This window comes from Mustelus asterias, chromosome 1, assembly GCF_964213995.1.
Source record: "Mustelus asterias chromosome 1, sMusAst1.hap1.1, whole genome shotgun sequence".
In the NCBI taxonomy this organism is placed as follows: domain Eukaryota; kingdom Metazoa; phylum Chordata; class Chondrichthyes; order Carcharhiniformes; family Triakidae; genus Mustelus; species Mustelus asterias.
Genome location: NC_135801.1, coordinates 89,471,270 through 89,486,674, shown reverse-complemented (window position 1 = coordinate 89,486,674; position 15,405 = coordinate 89,471,270). Strand labels below are relative to the sequence as shown.

General features: G+C 42.0%; 1 protein-coding gene across 1 annotated transcript in view; it reads left to right on the top strand.

The window, feature by feature from the left end:
- LOC144495135 (prominin-1-A-like) overlaps positions 1-6,580 on the top strand; it is a 160,992-nt gene extending 154,412 nt beyond the window's left edge. The window contains exon 27 of the mRNA XM_078215086.1: positions 5,575-6,580. The gene's annotated coding sequence lies outside the window, so the exon portion shown is untranslated. The remainder of the gene's footprint in view (positions 1-5,574) is intronic.
- The last annotated feature ends 8,825 nt before the right edge of the window (positions 6,581-15,405 follow it).

The window sequence follows — 15,405 nt, the reverse complement described above, 5'->3', positions numbered from 1 at the left end:
TTTAGGAAATTATCACTACCTTATTGATAGGCTACTTCGCTATAATTCTTCAATAACTGAATGCCTTGAGTGAATCAACTGAAATGAAGACTTTTTAAGCCAGAAACCTAAGGTGCTTATGTTCTCAACTCTTCTCATACCCACTAATGCCAGCCCCATCCCTGCCCCCAAATTGAGCAAAATTCTATTGGTGAGAATGGATTGGTAACTTCCTAATGATCTGACCACACTTTTTTTGTTAAATCATATGCTGAGCATTGTGTCATGAATTCCAGGCCTGCAGAACAAATCAATTTAGTCTAATTCCTGTCTTGCACTGAAAAGAACAAGCTGAATTAGTCCATATACAAATGCAACAAGACCTGGACTGTATCAGGCTTAGGCTGACAAGTGGCAAGTAACATTTGCGCCACATAGGTGCCCAGCAATGACCCAAGAAAGAATCTAACCGTTACCCCTTGACATTCAGTGGCATTACCATCACTGAAGCCCACAGCATCTCAAATAATGAGGAGACACAATACAGGAAATAGAGAATCTGGTGAATTGGTGCGACGACAATAATCTCTCCCTCGTTGTCAACAAAATGAAGGAGATAGTCATCGACTTCAGGAAATATAGTGGAGGGCATGCCCCTGTCTACATCAATGGGGACGAAGTAGAAATAGTCAAGAGCCTCAAGTTTTTAGGTATCCAGATCATCAACAACTTGTCCTGGTCCCTCCATGTGGACGCTGTAGTTAAGACAGCCCATCAATGCCTCTACTTTCTTAGGAGACTAAGGAAATTTGGCATGTCCGCTACAACTCTTACCAACTTCTACAGATGCACCGTGGAAAGCATTCTTTCCGGTTGTGTCACAGCTTGGTATGGCTCCTGTAAAGGGTTGTGAATGAAGTCCAGTCCATCACTCAAACCAGCCTCCCATCCATTGACACTGTCCACACTTCCCGCTGCCTTGGAAAAGCAGCTGGTATAATCGAGGACCCCAAGCACCCCGGACATACTCTCTTCCACTTTCTTCCATCAGGAAAAAAGATATAATAGTCCGAGGACCTGTACCAACCGACTCAAAAGCAGCTTCTTCCTTGCTGCCATCAGACTTTTGAATGGACCTACTTCGCATTAAGTTGATCCTTCTCTACATCCCAGCTATGACTGTAACAATTCTGCACTCTCCTTTCCTTCCCTAAGTACGGTATGCTTTGTCTGTATAGTGCACACGAAACAATACTTTTCACTGTATGCTAATACGTGTGACAACAATAAACCAAATCAAAAACTATCAACATTCTCGGTGTTACCATTAATCAGAAACTTAACTGGTCTGACCTTGTAAATACTGTGGCTACAAGAGCAGGTCAGCAGTTAAGGATTCTGCACTGAGTAACTCGTCTCCTGACTCTCCAAAGCCTGTCCACAATCTACAAAGTTTAAGTCAGGACCGTAATGGAATACCCTCCACCCGCTTGGATGGGTGCAACTACAAGAACACTCGAAGATTGACACCATCCAGGACAATGCAGCCCCCTTGATTGGCATGCCTTCCACAAATATTCACTCCCTGCACCACCAAAGCACAGTAGCAACAATGCATGCCATCTACAAGACGCACTGCAGGAATTTACTATAAGGCTCCTTCAACAGCACCTTCCAGACCCACGACCACTATCAAGAACACTGGAAGGACAAGGGAGCAGACACATGGGAATGCCACCACCTGGAGGTTCCCCTCCAAGCCACTCACCATCCTAATTTGGAAATATATCACTATTCCTTCACCATCGTGGTGTCAAAATCCTGGAACTCTCTCCCTAATAGCACTGTGGGTGTACTACACCACATGGACTGCAGCAGTTCAAGAAGGCAGCTCACCGCCACATTCTCAAGGGCAGTAGAAATGGGCAATGAATGCTGGCCTAGCCAGCGAAGCCCACATCCCTTGAACTAATTTTTAAAAATGCCAAATTTCAAAGAGAGCTTTGGTTATACTTAATGAAAAAAGGTGCTGATTAGTTGGCAAATTGACTGTGGTCATGGCATTGCCAAAGAGAATGTCCTCAACTCTTTTGTTTAATTCAAAAAAGGTGCAATACCTGGATATGCTCCTTTTGCCTGCATGTACGAAAATATGTAGGTTCCAGCAATTGAGTGAGCCACATTGTGAGCCTTACTGATCTTAATTGGCTGTAAGTGATTCTTGGCACACTCGGAATTATTCAGCAAGAGCTGTCCAACTGCGAAGTCACATCTAACGTCTAATGTCTAACGTAATTTGATGGGTATTTCCAGCATTTCCTATTGTTGGAAATTACCTGTTCATTTTAATTTTAAAATATATCTTCTAGAAAACCGCATTCATGTTTCATAGAAATAGATTTTAATTGCTCAAAAAGTTTAATCTTTGAATATTTGTTTGAAGAAAGTGTTCAGAAATTTTAAAGCTAAGTCACATAGCAGACATCTTTTTAAAAGTGCCTCCTCCTCTTCTGAAAGTATACTTGCTTCTTAAATAGTCCCTAAGGGTCTAGGATAACTTACTTCCACCCTGGTTTGATGAGTTCTGAGGTGGCTGAAAAATCCAAAGCACAATTTGCAGACTCTGCCACACGTGGACAGGTGTGTTGGAGGTTGGTAAATGATTTGGAGGTGTGTGCTCTCACTCCAAAGCCTCAACTTTATCTCTGCATGTTCCTGAGGAAATTTCTTGATGTGTTCAGTGCCTTCTCAAATGAACCATCTCCATTTTGGTTGGTCACAAGCCAGGGCCTCCCAGGAGTTGGTAGGGATGTTTGACCTCCTCAGGGATGCTTCGAGGACACCCATAAAATGTCTCTGTTGTGCTCCTGGGGGTTCTCCTACCATGATAAAGTTCTGAGGAAAGCAGTTGCTTCAGGAGTCGGATGTGAGCATATCCTGCCCAACGGAGCTGGTTTTGAATGATTACAGTCTTGATTTCAGAGAGGATAGTGCTGTTGAACCATCTTTCCTGCCACCGGAGTTGGAAGACCTTGGCAAGGCACCATTGGTAGTACTTCTCCAGTGCTTTGAGGTGACTGCTGTCATTGACCAGGTCTTCAAAGCACATAGGTGAGCAGGGATCACAGCTGCCCAATAAACTGTGGTCTTAGTCTCAGGTTGGAGATCCTAGTTCTCAAATACATTTCCTCAGCTTTGGAGGTGATGATGAATTTTGTCATCTATGTCTCTTTTAGTTGAGAGGAGGCTTCAAAGATATGGAGAATCATTCATGTTTTAAGGATCTCACTGTCAAGCTGAAATGATTGGGGAAGGAGACAGGAAAATAAAAAATTTATAATCTCAATTATTTCATGTTTGTCTTTTACTTAATGAACAAAGTGCCTAATAGGGAATAGTGGTGATGATTTTATGGGCTGAATTTCACAGGGAGGTGTATTGCTTCCCAACTTCCCCTCCCCTCTCCTCCTCCCCACAACCCCCCAAGTTGCAGGAGTCATCCAGTAGCCTGTCCTGTAAGCTAAACAAGCTGAAAGTGGGACTTATGCCCATTTGGGAGAAAGTCCTGCCAAGAGAGCTGATAGCCAATCTGGCTGGCAGCACTGCGTGAACCGAGAAATGGACACCTCTGGGACTCCAAGCAGCCCCCAAAAGAACTTCAATGGATTCCAGAGCCAGGTAAATCCCTGGCTGGTGGGCTGCCAATTTCTGCACCCGCCCACCCACTATAATTTGGACCAGATTGGGGTGTGAGGGGGAAGGCAGTATTTGCATTTTCCATGCTTCCCACCCCTCTGCCAAAAACATCCAGTGGAGTGGTAGGGAGGGCACAAAATGCAGCCCAATATCCCGTTTGTGCACATATTATTGTTATTTTGCCATTTGAGCTGGTGGCCCCATGTCAGTTTCCAAGCGCAAAGCAGAATTTTGACATCTAGAATGGCCAAAATGCAAGCCTGCTTATAATGCACCAGAAATGTGCTGCCTGTCATTTGATAAAGACAGGAAAAGAGGCATCATTAGTTGTTTTGAAATTTATTTTGAAATCAGGGGCTGGATTTTCAATCGCTCAGGGGTGTGTGGCTAGTTGCAGGCACACTTTGAAAATGGGATTCCTGGATGGTGTGTCAACCTTCTAACTCCTCTGGGACAAATTGCAGTTTTCAAAATAGGGGGTAGGTAGTAGACTGCAACCCTCATGCCTCCAATTAACAGCCTATTAAACTCATTGGAGCTTGTTAATGAGCTTGAATGGGACAGAATATAATTCTCAAAGCTGAGAACGGGAAGTGAGTGCAATTTGGGGCATGTTAGTGCACAGCAGGAAGTAATTATATCTTGACAGTTTATATAGAGCCTTAGTAAAAAGGGAAATACAAACTGAGGAGATGATCAAATAGCTTATATGTGACTGGGTACTTATTTGGACCATGATGGCCCTATGATCTCCTGCTGGCTCAGTTCTGCAAAGCAAAGTCATTGCTGCCGTATGTGATGTGAATCATCTTCCAGAATCAGTCTCTGTATATGTTTGTATATTAACTTTCCAGATAAGCTAATGGATGGCCAATTGTGCACTTTGTTTAGAAACCAGTAATTTGTTGATCTGATTACTTGATAGTTGGTTTATCTCTAAATTAGTAAATAGTTTGAGCAAGTTTAATATGTAATTGGTGTGAAATACATGAATGTACAGAAACAATTCACTATCATAAAATAAACTGCAGATCTTAAATGAAGAACTGCCCTCAAATTTGGGATAAATCGAACCAAGGTCAAGGAAGCAAAATTTAATATTTTATTATGACTTATGTATTTGCTAGGTTCTGCATGTCTAATTTATCTCTGAGCAAATCAGACTGCTCTAAACAGTTTATTTACAGAACTTTAAAATATCTCAGAATTTACAGGATATTGTTCATGGCTGATTTCTTCCCCAGGGAGCCCCAGATCCTTCTGAAACAATGAAATAACCTAGTCTATTAAATGGGCCACATGAATAGCACTCCTTCATCGCAGTGGACCTCGAGACTGAAATCAGCCTTGTTCACTAACAATGACCTCATTATTAAGATTAAATACATTTAATACATGGCAAATATTCCATAGTGAGTTACTGATAATCCTTAATTATCTATACATTACTAGATAACCTCAAATGGGAAAGAAAATAAATATTTACACTTCAGAAGCCAGAGGGAGCTCACGGCTCTCAGTTAATGTGTGCAATCCTTATGCACCTCACTTCACTTCTGTTGCTTTATGTACGTATCGCTTCAGTCATACCGGTAGGAAAAAAAACTACACAGATGGAAATCAGGGAATGTGGCAAACCTGCGTGTGGGCAATGGTCAATAAAATGTCTCATGGGCCACACTCAATGGGTCCTGTGGCCCACTGGGCATCAGCTTGCCCACCACTGTTGTGGGACCTTCTCAGATCCACCCACAGTCCTAAGCAATCAAGTAAGTGTTCCAGGATCAGAGAACAAAGAAACAGAATCAAACACACATCAGTCAAACTATTGAACCCTACAATGACCTTTTGTATTTTCTTCAAATTTCATATTGCCATTACTTTTTTTGCCACCAACAGGAGGACCTTCATGCATTTTGGTGGGCCCAACAGTTAATCCATATCTATGTCCCCTGCGAAAGGCCTTCAGATGAAGTGGCTCCAGCGCATCTCTTATTATCCCATATATTGACATATATTGCGAATAAATAGTTGAACATTTGGGGAGTAATTTTTAGTTTCTGCATTCCACTATCTTACGATATAGTGTGGTGTTTCACTGTGCAAAATCATTTCTGCTTATACTTTATTATCTTAGCACTTTCATTATACTAAACGTTTTGTTACATTTTTGTTTTCTGAATAATTTAAACTTTGTTTTCATAATCTGTTGATTTTGGATATTGTGAATGATAATATTGAATGAACCATTTTTGTAATTAATGTAGATTGTTTTGTATGCATAAACTGTGTGATCAAGTTAACTATTTTATATGTTTGGAAAGTTGAATTAATTTAATCCTTAAATGGAAAAATACACTGAATAATGGAATGCCAATTACTAATGTTGGAACTAATGCTGCTGTGTTGTTGGGTAGCTGTTCAAACTAATGAAGAGATTTTTTTTGGGTGGGGAGAAATAGTTTATTAGAGTTTATCAAGGTTTTTGTTAAACAAGGTGCAAATTTTTGAGAATTAATTTGCAATGAGCTATTATACAAGAATATCTGAATACTTTTCTAAATTATCTGTTATCTTTAACCCTTTTGTTTGAAGATGCTTATGCTGCCACTGATACAGAATATTTTAGTGAAATTGATTCGACCATTGAAATTGCTGTCCTAATGCCATAACCTAACAATCATGTGTATCAGTTTATATTTAAGGTGTACAATATCCAAAGCACTTAATCACAAATTTGTCTCTGGCATTTAATTCAGCTTCTCTCATTGTTTCGTAGAATGTACAAATAAGGTATGCTTCAACCACAACTTTTTTAGAATTGAATTTGTATATATGTTCATAGTTGTAGATTTCTGGGATCTTCTATTTTGAATATTCAATAAAATAAAATGTCTTGGATACTACATATTTTGTTAACTGTACTTTTCTGCAAAGGGGAAATAACTTTTGAGTTTTAATTTTGCAGAAGCTTTTAAGACATAATTAAATATCTCGATACAAACTGAGAAATTTACTGGCCTTGTAACTTTTTCCCAATCATTGTTTTCTTCAAATAGATCCCCACTCCCTACCCATAAGTTCCATTGTATCATGCATCCTTACTTCAACAAAAAAGCTTGAATCCTTGTGCGTTCTATTCCTTTGGCTATTTTGCTTGTGAGCCATATGCTAGAAATTGTGTAGAAGAAACCCTGGCTGCCTTCCACACTCATCTCCTTTCTGGTGACAAGCTTTGTGAGCATTTTGATGTAATGCTCTTGTCGGTCTACTTCAGTACTTGATTTTACTTTTGCTTTGTACACATCTCTACTTTAATTTTAACAACTTAATTAGCAAAACTATAGGCCTGTAACTTCCTGGCTCCCAAGCGTCGGATTTGGGGTGCCTCAAAGATGTGCTGGCAAATGCCTCTCTGAAGTTCCCAGGTAAGGGTTTACGTTGCAATTGTCCAGAAGTGCTAACTTTCCCTGGACAATTGCGTTGTGCTGGGAACCATCCAATGAAATAAATTAAATTGCTAACTTTGGATGGTTCCGCCAGTGTTGCGCTAAAAGTAACTCTTAAGAAGTTAGAAGAAATAAAATCTCCTTGAACTTCAGCGTAACAATTTTACATACCTAGACTGGTCCCCACATGGGACAATCCCCATGTTCCTGACACACCCTGCACAGAATTCCACGACCCAACCTTGTTGGACCCCCTCTCACTCAAGTGTCGTAAACAAAAGGGACATCTCCTCCTCCATTGCGACACTTTTGGACTCTGACGCTGGAACTCAGTGATCCCCGTGCTGCCTGAATCTCATCTGGCCACTGAAGAACTTGGTACAGGTAAGTGGCAATCCAACACTGATTTCCAAGGACGTTATGGCCCATGCTTAACAAAAAAATGTTAATTATATTTTGCAACTTGAAGATGATGTATGTTAAATCCATTCTGTGTGTAGAGATTAGTTATTCTCAAAAGTGTGGCAACCTACCAAGGCTACATTGGCTTCCATTCCTAGTTTCCCTGAGAAGGTATTGGTGGTTGTTTACCTGGACCATCATACTCTTCGTGATGGTGTTGGGTAGCAGATTCCAGGATATTGACCCAGTGCAAGTTCATACCTCAGGATGGTGTATGGCTTTGAAATGATGTGCCCGTACATTACTGCTGCTTTGTCTTGTTGATAGAGGTCATATTACAAAATGTTGTTGGAGCCATTCTAGAAATGTTTGCTCAAGTTGGGTTCCCAAGAAATTTTGTCCAATCAGGAGGCTTGTTTATGTTTTGATTGTTCAGCTGGTTAAGCCATATAAATAACTTCAATGCACCTCATGCCAATCCCCAGTGAATAGGCTGGTAGAGATTTTATGACACATTGTCTTGTCTACTGTGCTGATATGTTGAGATTGGGATCCCCAAAGACTGGATAAAATTAGACAGATTGACTTCTTTGGAGGCGCCCCAAAAAGCTACAGAGTTCTCAAATCTTGAATTACTGCATAGGCCATGTATTCATCCTTTCATCAAAAAGGTATTGTTAGGAAAGACTGTAGACGAGGACAGAAACATCATCGGATGTATAGTTAAGTTAATGGATGATCTGCCACTCCTTTGTAAGATCTAAAGCATGCACAAAACCGCTGGAACAGCTGGTACGCATGCAATGCTCAGCACCAAGATTATTCAACAGGAATGTATATTTTGTTGTGCTTTAGTAAAGCAGCATCAAGATCCAGGCTTAAGAATAGGTCTCTGCATGGTTGTTTTAAAACAATCTGTGATAATCAGAGAATCATAGAATGGTTACAGCACAGAAGACCCACCCTTGGGAAACAGGGCAAGGCAAGTGACTGAGGAGATGGTGGGGGACCACTTTGGGACCAGTGACCATAGTTATGGAAAAGGACAAAACTTTTCCACAGGTACAAGTTCTAAATTGGGGCAAGACAAATTTTGATGGAATTAGACAGGAGCTTGCAAGGGTTGATTGGAGTAGCTTGTTTGAGGCCAAAAATCTTGCTCCCATGCCCACATATGCGTCCTTGGCCTGCTGCAACATTCCAGTGAAGCTCAACGCAAACTGGAGGAACAGCATCTCATCTTCCGGCTAGGCACTTTACAGCCTTCCGGTCTCAACATCAAATTCAACAACTTCAGATGATTAGCTCTACCCCACCTCGACCCCTTTGTTTTCATTTTATTTAATTTTTTAAATTCTCTACCTTTTATTTCTTTATTGTCTTCATTTTTCTTCCCTCCCCCCCCCCACTCTTTCCCCCTACATTATCCCCCTTTTCCTTACCTTTTCTCCCGCTTTGCTTCTCCTTTTCCGCTTTCTAAATTTTATCCCCCTCCCAGCCATTCTCCCTCCCTCCTCCCCCCACATCATCTTCTGTCACAGCTTACCCTCTGATTTTAGCTTCTCTGCTGTTTGGCCATTCACACCGTTTATTCTTTCTTTGGACTGCCATTAGCAGTATTTTCCCCTGGTTTCTGTGGCTATGACTCATCTTTCATTCTCTCACCCTGCAGTATAAATATCTCCCACTTCCACTGCTTTTAGCTTTAACAAAGGGTCATTTGGACTCTCAAGGTCAGCTGTTTTCTCTCCTTACAGTTGCTGCTAGACCTGCTGAGATTTTCCAGCATTTTCTCTTTTAGTTGAGGTCAAAGGGATCTCCAGCAAGTGGGAGGCCTTCAAAAGTGAGATAGCTAGAGTCCAGGGTCTGTATGACAGGAGTAGAGGATCCTGGATGACAAAACATATTGAGGTTTTGACCTGGAAAAAGAAGGAAGCATGGCTCAGGTACAAGCAGCTGGAATCCAGGGATTCCCTGGAGGTGTACAGCGGATGCAGAAATATGCTCAAGAAGGAAATTAGGCTGGCAAATGGAGGATGAGGTAGCTTTGACTGAGGGGATTAAGGTGAATCCAAAGGGATTCTTTAAGTATATTAAAGGAAAAAGAATAAGTAGAGAGAGAATAGGACCCCTCAAGAACCAAAGTGGCCACACGTGTGAAACTGCAGGAGATGGTCGAAGTTCTCAATGAATATTTCTCCTCTGTGTTTATCGTGGAGAAAGTCATGAAGAATTGGGAACCTGGGAAAGTAAGTGTTGATATATTGGGGACAGTTTGCATTATAGTAGAAGAGGTGATGGACGTATTAAAATGTATGAAGATGGATAAATCTCCTGCTCCTAACCAGGTATATCTGAGAACTCTGCGTGAGGCTAGAGAAGAAATTGCGGGAGCCCTGGCTGAGATATTTGCATTATCGTTAGCCATGGGTGAGGTACCAGAAGACTAGAGGGTAGCAAATGTTGTGCCCTTATTAAAGGAGGGCTAACATCTGTAGTGGGTAAGTTACTAAAAAGGATTCTGAGAGACAAGATATACAGGCATTTGAAAAGACAGGGTTTGATTAGGAATCGTCAGCACAGCTTTGTGCATGGAAGATCATGCCGTACAAATTTATTGGAGTTCTTTGATGAAGTGACCAGGAAGGTTGATGATGGCAGGATGGTAGATGTAGTCTATATGGACTTCAGTAAAGCCTTTGATAAATTTCCACATGGTAGACTGCACTGGAAGGTTAGATCACGTGGAATCCAGGGAGAGCTGGCAAATTGTATATACAATTGGCTTGATGGTAGGAAGCCGAGGGTGATAGTGGAAGAATGCTTGTCGGACTGGAGGCCTGTGACTAGCGGTGTGCCTCGGGTCAGTGCTGGGCCTATTTCTGTTTGTTATCTATATACAATGTACAAGGCATGATCTGTAAGTTTGGAGATGACACTAATATGATCTTGGTCAGCTGGGGAAGCGGGCCGAGAAATGGCAAATGGAATTCAATACAGATAAGTGTGAGGTGTTGCATTTTGGAAAGTCAAATCAAGGTAGGACTTTCATGGTGAATGGTAGGACCTTCGGGAGTATCGTGGAACAGAGGGACCTTGGAGTTCAGGTGCACAGTTCTCTAAAGGTGGAGTCATAGGTAGATAGGGCTGTGAAGAAGGCTGTTGGCATGCTTGCCTTCATCAAAGAACAAAGAACAAAGTCAAGGCATTGAGTATAGAAGTTGGGAAGTTATGTTGCAGTTGTAGGGGACATTAGTGAGGCCGCACCTGGAGTATTGTGCTCCATTTTGGTCGCCTTACTATAGGAAAGATATTATTAAACTGGAGAGAGTGTAGAAGAGATTTACAAGGATGTTGCCAGGACTCAAGGGGCTGAGTTATAGGAGAGATTGGGAAGGCTAAGACCTTTTTCTTTGGAGCGTGGGAGACTGAGGGGTGATCTTATAGAGGTGTATAAGATCATGAGAGGCATGGATAGGGTGAATGCAGTCTTTTTCCCAGGGTTGGGGAATCGAGAGCTAGAGGGCATAGGTTTAAGTTAAGAGGGGAAAGAATTAATGGGAACCAGAGGGGCAACTTTTTTTACACAGGGTGGTATGTATGTGGAATGAGCTGCCGGAGGAAGTGGTTGAGGCAAGGACACTGACAACATTTGAAGGCATTTGGACAGATACATGGATAGAAAAGGTTTTGAGGGATATAGGCCAAATGCAGGCAAATAGGATTAGCTTAGATGGGCATTTTGGTCAACATGGACCAGTTTGAGCTGAAGGGCCTGTCTCCGTGCTGTAGATTCTATGATTCTAAAAAATACCATTCAACCTGTCATGTCTGTGCTGGCTCTCTAAAGGAGCAATTTACTGAATGTCACTCCTTTGCCTTCTCCCCGTATACCTGCACATGCTTCCTTTTCAGACAATAATCCAATTCCCTCTTAAATGCTTCGACTGAACCTGCCTCCACCACACTATCAAGCAGTGCATTCCAGATCCTAACCATTCGTTGTGTGAAAAAGTTTTTCCTTCTGTCTCTTTTGCTTATTTTTCCAATTAGCTTACCTCTAGTTCTCAATTCTTCCACCAATGGGAACAGTTTCTCTTTTTCTACTCTGTCCAGATCCCTCATGGTTTTGAATATTTCTATCAAATCTCCTCTCTCTTCCTTCCACAAGTAAAACATCCCAACTTCTCCAATCCGTCTACATAACTGAAGTTTTTCTTCCCTGAAATTATTCATGTGAATCTTTTTTGCTCCCTCTCTAATCTCTTCGTATCCTTCCTGAAGTGTGGCGTCCAGAACTGGATACATTACTGCAGTTGATGCCATATCAATGTTTTATGCTAGTTTAACTTCCTTGCTTTTGTACTCGCCTACACGCCTTTTGATAAAACCTAGGGTACCATATGCTTTATTAACTATTCTCTCAACCTGTCTTGCCATTCAGTGATTTATCAAAATTACAGAATAAATGTATACCTGTATCATTATGAGTATTCATTATCGCTGTTTTTAAAGTTGTAAAATCTAAAATGTACATAAACCAATGCGCAGGCAAGCTGCAGCCAAAAGGGAAACACGACTTCCAAAAAGTCTTAGAGGTATGACTAATTACTAATTAAGTGAATTTAAGTAACCCAGAGCTTTACAGTGCACATTCATCATGGAGTGCGGTTACAAGTGGTGTACCTCAGGGATCTGTTTTGGGGCCACTGCTGTTTGTAATATTTATTAATGATCTGGATGAGGGTATAGTTGGGTGGATTAGCAAATTTGCTGATGACACCAAAGTCGGTGGTGTGGTAGACAGTGAGGAAGGGTGTCGTAGTTTGCAGGAAGACTTAGACAGGTTGCAAAGTTGGGCCGAGAGGTGGCGGATGGAGTTTAATGCGGAGAAGTGTGAGGTAATTCACTTTGGTAGGAATAACAGATGTGTTGAGTATAGGGCTAACGGGAGGACTTTGAGTAGTGTGGAGGAGCAGAGGGATCTAGGTGTATGTGTGCATAGATCCCTGAAGGTTGGGAATCAAGTAGATAGGGTTGTTAAGAAGGCATATGGTGTCTTGGCGTTTATTGGTAGGGGGATTGAATTTAGGAGTCGTGGCGTTATGTTGCAACTGTACACAACTCTGGTGCGGCCGCACTTGGAGTACTGTGTGCAGTTCTGGTCCCCACATTACAGGAAGGATGTGGAGGCTTTGGAGAGGGTGCAGAGGAGGTTTACCAGGATGTTGCCTGGTATGGAGGGGAGATCCTATGAGGAGAGGCTGAGGGATTTGGGATTGTTTTCGCTGGAAAGGCGGCGGCTAAGAGGGGATCTTATTGAAACATATAAGATGATTAGAGGTTTAGATAGGGTGGATAGTGATAGCCTTTTTCCTCTGATGGAGAAATCCAGCACGAGGGGGCATGGCTTTAAATTGAGGGGGGGTAGTTATAGAACCGATGTCAGGGGTAGGTTCTTTACCCAGAGGGTGGTGAGGGATTGGAATGCCCTGCCAGCATCAGTAGTAAATGCGCCTAGTTTGGGGGCGTTTAAGAGATCCGTAGATAGGTTCATGGACGAAAAGAAATTGGTTTAGGTTGGAGGGTCACAGTTTTTTTTTTTAACTGGTCGGTGCAACATCGTGGGCCGAAGGGCCTGTTCTGCGCTGTAATGTTCTATGTTCTATGTTCTATGTTTATACTCCAGTCTGAGATAGCTATTCTGAAATGATTGGACAAGATTATTTATTTAAATTATAACTTTGTTATATATTCTACAGTGTTCTAGTTACATCTTTGCTGGGAGGTTTTGATAGTTGCTAAATGTAGTTCCGTCAAAATATGGCACATGATCATAGGGATCATCTAAATATATCTCTATGGATCATGTACAGACATCTGATTTCAGGTTATCTACATTTTAACTAAATTAAATTTGTTTGTGAATTATTGTCATTTTTATGAAATCGCTCAAAGAATTATTCTCTGCTAAACAAAAGTCACCAAATGATGAATATTGAGAGTAAAATAAAAAGAGACTGAGAAACAATAGATAGAAAGTCAATAAGGGAAACGTTGGAAGGAATATTGGAAAAGAAAATCATTCTAAAAATGTACTTGTGCAAAAGAGCCTCCAAGGATTAACAAAGAACATAGCAACAGGATTTTAACCCCCTCAAGTCTCTTCAATGAAATCATCACTGATCTGTGACTTAACTCCGTAATAGGCAAATGTAGTTGTAGAAAATGAATTATTAATAGTACACTAATTTTGAAATCAATGTAGAGGAGGCACTTCATAGTGGATTGAGCACCAATAAGTTCCATAAGCAAGCACCAATGTATTGGGATCGAAATTAGGGAGGGTCCTTCTGGAGCATTCACTAATTACCAAAGATCATTGGGTATTAGAGCGAGTGGCAGAAGGTAAACATAGGCCCAGATTTTCACCATGATAGAGAACCTTTCTCTGGTGACAAAATCCAGGAAATAGCTGAAAACTCACTGAAGTCCCCAATCCGACATCCTCCATCTTTGCAGGGGCAGATCTGAAAGCAGGTCAGGGTTCACGTGTGAATGCAGCGAACCATTTGAATCACTAACAGCCTCCACTTAAGTGGGATTTTGGAAGAACAGGAGTGTGAAACCTAGAGTGTGCAGAAGAGAACAGCTAAGAGGAGGTCTGAACTTTATGGATTCTTATGGATAGGCAGGATACTCCTTTGGGGAGGTTTGTGGTGAGTTTCAGGACACCATTTAGGAAAGGTAAGTCATCCTTTGGGAGAGTTATGGCGCTCTTTAGAATTGTTAAATATGAACATGATAATGCACTTTTTGTGCACAAACTCATTGGAATTTTCAAGCTGTAAAAGATGTTTTGAGCTGGTCAACAATCACATCTGTTGGGGAACTGTCCATCGAGACTGGGTGAATTTGTATGGAGAGGGTAAGGGAAAAGGGTGGCTGGCTGAGGTTGACATGAGTCGGCACTAAAGGGTGTATGAAGCCAATCGGGGTAGGTAGAGGGGCATTAAGTTAGTAGAGGTGAGTGATGTGGCATGGATAGAGGAGCACTAAGTTGGTATAAGGGTGTGAAGGACCACCAAATGGAGTTGGAGGAGCATTAAGTTGGCACAGGGGTCTAAGGAGCCACAGGTGGGTACCAGAGTCCCTGCAAATAGAACCATAGAATCCCCACGGTGCAGGAGGTCATATGACCCCTCAAGTCTGCACTGACTCTCCGAAGACTATCTTACCCAAGCCCACCCACCCCTGCCATATCCCCATAACCTGCACATTTACCATGGCTAATCCACCGAACCTGCACATCTTTGGACTGTGGAAGCAAACTGGAACACCTGGAGGACAAGGCTGGCAAAGAAGAAGAACACTCTGGGGGAGGATGACCTCACTGGGCCTGGAGGTCTGGAGTGCATCTACTTCAATGCAAGGAGCGTAGCAGGTAAGACAGATGAACTTGGGGCCTTAATGCTTACGAGGAATTTGGATGTGGTTGCGGTGACAGAGACTTGGTTGAAAGAGGGACAGGACTGGCAACTGAATATTCCGGGGTACAAGTGTTTTAGGTGAGACAGAGGAGGGGCCAAAAGAGGTGGGGGAGTAGCAGTATGAGTTGGAGAGCGTATTACAGTGGTGCAGAGGGAGGACAATTCGGAGGGGTCGTGTAACGAGTCACTGTGAGTGGAGCTCAGAAACAGGAAGGGCGCAGTCACTATGTTGGGGGTATACTACAGGCCCCCCAACAGCCCAAGGGAAGTGGAAGAACAGATATGTCAGGAGGTAATGGATAGGTGCAGGAAAAATAGGATTGTTGTAGTGGGAGACTTCAATTTCCCTGGTATAGACTGGAAATCGTGTAGGGCTGGGAGTCTGAATG